This window comes from Arachis hypogaea, chromosome 18, assembly GCF_003086295.3.
Source record: "Arachis hypogaea cultivar Tifrunner chromosome 18, arahy.Tifrunner.gnm2.J5K5, whole genome shotgun sequence".
Taxonomy (NCBI): domain Eukaryota; kingdom Viridiplantae; phylum Streptophyta; class Magnoliopsida; order Fabales; family Fabaceae; genus Arachis; species Arachis hypogaea.
The window spans coordinates 99,262,570-99,266,525 of NC_092053.1; the positions used below are offsets into that span (position 1 = coordinate 99,262,570).

Here is a 3,956-nt window from a genome sequence, read left to right on the forward strand (position 1 = left end):
GATGCTGTTGGATTCTGACCTTCCTGAACTCGAAATGGATTTTCAGGAGCTACAGAACTCCAAATGGCACGCTCTTAATTGCGTTGGAAAGTAGACATCCAGGGCTTTACAGAAATATATAATAGTCCATACTTTGTCTGAGTTTAGATGACGCAAACTGGCGTTCAACGCCAGCTTTCTGCCCTATTCTGGAGTCAAACGCCAGAAACAGGTTGCAAAGTGGAGTTAAACGCCAGAAACAGGTTATAAAGTGGTGTTTAACTCCAAGAAAAACCTCTCCACGTGAAAGCTTCAAGCTCAGCCCAAGCACACACCAAAGTGGGTCTCGAAAGTGGATTTCTGCATCATTTATTTATTTCTGTAACCCTAGTAACTAGTCTGATATAAATAGGACCTTTTACTATTGTATTAGACATCTTATGCATCTTTAGTTCATCTTTGGATAATATTGATCATGTTTAGAGGGACTAGCCTCTCGGCCATGCCTGGACCTTGTTCTTATGTATTTTCAACGGTAGAGTTTCTACACACCATAGATTAAGGTGTGGAGCTCTCCTGTTCCACATGAATTAAAGCAATTACTACTATTTTCTATTCAATCAAGCTCATTCCTATTCTAAGATATTCATTCGCACCCAAGAACATGATGAATGTGATGATTATGTGACGCTCATCACCATTCTCACCTATGAACGCGTGCCTAACAACCACTTCCGTTCTACATGCAAACAAGCTTGAATGTTTATCTCTTAGCCTCCTGATCCTGAGATCAGAGTCTTCGTGGTATAAGTTAGAACCCATGGATGGCCATTCTTGAGGTCTGGAAAGTCTAAACCTTGTCTGTGGTATTCCGAGTAGGATCTGGGAAGGGATGGCTGTGACGAGCTTCAAACTCGCGAGTGCTGGGCGTAGTGACAGACGCAAAAGGATAGTAAATCCTATTCCAGTATGATCGAGAACCTACAGATGATTAGCCATGCAGTGACAGCGCATTGGACCATTTTCACAGAGAGGACGGGATGTAGCCATTAACAACGGTGATGCCCAACATACAGTTTGCCATGGAAGGGAGTAGGAATGATTGGATGAAGACAGCAGGAAAGCAGAGGTTCAGGAGGAACGAAAGCATCTCTATACGCTTATCTGAAATTCTAACCAATGAATTGCATAAGTATCTCTATCTTTATTTTATGTTTTATTTATACTTTAATTATTAATTCACCATAACCATTTGAATCCGCCTGACTGAGATTTACAAGGTGACCATAGCTTGCTTCAAGCCGACAATCTCTGTGGGATCGACCCTTACTCACGTAAGGTTTATTACTTGGACGATACAGTACACTTGCTGGTTAGTTGTGTGGAATTGTGACAAAGAACTAAGATTATGAACGTGCATATTGAGTTTTTAGCGCCGTTACCAAGGAATAAACGATCATGATTTCGTGCACCAAGTTTTTGGCGCCGTTGCCGGGGATTGTTCGAGTTTGGACAACTGACGGTTCATCTTGTTGCTCAGATTAGGTAATTTTATTTTATTTTTAAGCTTTTTATTTCTTATTTTTGAAAAATACAAAAAAACTTTTTCTTCTTTTTCGTTCTTCCCAAAATAATTTTCGAAAAAAAAACCAAAAATATTTTGATGTTTCTTGTTTGAGTCTAGTGTCAATTTTTAAGTTTGGTGTCTTGTATATTTTTGTTTTTCTCAAGAATTTTCGAAAATTCATCATATGTTCTTCATGATCTTCAAGTTGTTCTTGGCCAGTCTTCTTGTTTGATCTTCATATTTTTTTGTTTTGTGTCTTTTCTTGTTTTTCATATGCATTTTTGCATTTATAGTGTCTAAATATTGAAAAGTTCTAAGATTGGTGTCTTGCATGTTTTTCTTTTCTTTTCTTAAAAATTTTTCAAAAATAAGTTCTTGATGTTCATCATGACATTCAAAGTGTTCTTAGTGTTCATCTTGATATTCATAGTGTTCTTGCATAATTTTCTTGTTTTGATTCATAATTTTTATGTTTTGCATCAATTTTGTGTTTTTCTCTTTCTTCATTAAAAATTCAAAAATAAAAAAAATATCTTTCCCTTTTTCTCTCATAAATTTTCGAAATTTGAGTGGACTTTTTCAAAAATTTTTAAAATCTAGTTGTTTCTTATGAGTCAAATCAAATTTTCAATTTAAAAATTCTATCTTTTTCAAACCTTTTTCAAAAAATCAAATCTTTTTCATTTTTCTTTCATATTTTCAAAAATTTCAAATTGATTTTCAAAAATCTTTTTCTTATCTTTATTTCATAATTTCGAAATTAATGCTAACAATTAATGTGATTGATTAAAAAATTTTTAAGTTTGTTACTTGCCTACTAAGAAAGGTTCAATCTTTAAATTTTAAAAATTATATCTTTTAGTTTCTTGTTAGTCAAGTAATCAACTTTAATTTTCAAAATCAAATCTTTTCAAATTTCTTTTTCAAATCTTTTTCAAAATAAATTTCAATCACATCTTTTTCAAAATTGATTTCAAAATCTTTTCTAACTTCTTATCTTTTCAAAATTTGATTTTCAAATCTTTTTCAATTAACCACTTAACTTTTTTATTCTTATCTTTTTCAAAACTACCTAACTAACTCTCCCTCTCTCTCTCTCTCTCTAATTTTCGAAAATCCATTCCCTCTTTTTTCAAATTTCCTTTTTAATTAACTAATTATTTTAATTTTAATTTAATTTGATTTCAATTTTAATTTTTGAATTTTAACTTTAATTTTAAAATATTTTTATTTTATTTTGTTTAATTTTTCGAATTCTTCTCTTCCTCATCTTCTTCTATTTATTTATTCATCTACTAACAATTCTCTTCCACCCAAAATTCGAACTCCATCTCCCTCTCTGTGTTCGAGTTTTTCCTCTTCTCCTTCTTATATTCTTCTCTTCTTATACTTGCATAAGGAATCCCTATACTTTGACATAGAGGATTCCATATTTTCTTTTGTGTTTTCTTCTTTTTCATATGAGCAGGAACAAGGATAAGAACATTCTTGTTGAAGCTGATCCTGAACCTGAAAGGACTCTGAAGAGGAAGCTAAGGGAAGCTAAAGCACAACTCTCTGGAGAAAATCTGACAGAAAATTTCGAAAAGGAAGGAGACATGGCTGAAAATAATAACAATGCAAGAAAGATGCTTGGTGACTTTACTGCACCAAATTCCAATTTACATGGAAGAAGCATCTCAATCCCTGCCATTGGAGCAAACAATTTTGAGCTTAAACCTCAGCTAGTTTCTCTGATGCAACAAAACTGCAAGTTTCATGGACTTCCATCTGAAGATCCTTTTTAGTTCTTAACTGAATTCTTGCAGATCTGTGATACTGTTAAGACCAATAGGGTTGATCCCGAGGTCTACAGGCTCATGCTTTTCTCGTTTGCTATAAGAGACAGAGCTAGAATATGGTTGGACTCTCAACCTAAAGATAGCCTGAACTCTTGGGATAAGCTGGTCACGGCTTTCTTAGCCAAGTTCTTTCCTCCTCAAAAGCTTAGCAAACTTAGAGTGGATGTTCAAACCTTCAGACAGAAAGAAGGTGAATCCCTCTATGAAGCTTGGGAGAGATACAAGCAACTGACCAAAAAGTGTCCTTTTGACATGCTTTCAGAATGGACCATCCTGGATATATTCTATGATGGTCTATCTGAGTTATCAAAGATGTCATTGGACCATTCTGCAGGTGGATCCATTCACCTAAAGAAAATGCTTGCAGAAGTTCAGGAACTCATTGACATGGTTGCTAATAACCAGTTCATGTACACTTCTGAGAGGAATCCTGTAAGTAATGGGAAGCCTCAGAGGAAGGGAGTTCTTGAAATTGATACTCTGAATTTCATTTTGGCTCAGAACAAAATATTGACTCAGCACGTCAATATGATTTCTCAGAGTCTGAATGGAATACAAGCTGCACCCAA

General features: G+C 34.4%; 1 non-coding gene across 1 annotated transcript; it reads right to left on the reverse strand.

Annotated features, from left to right (window-relative positions):
- Positions 1–3,537: 3,537 nt before the first annotated feature.
- Positions 3,538–3,645, reverse strand: LOC112773508 (small nucleolar RNA R71). Its single transcript, XR_003188055.1, has one exon. It is a non-coding gene; the product is annotated as a small nucleolar RNA R71 (small nucleolar RNA).
- Positions 3,646–3,956: the final 311 nt, after the last annotated feature.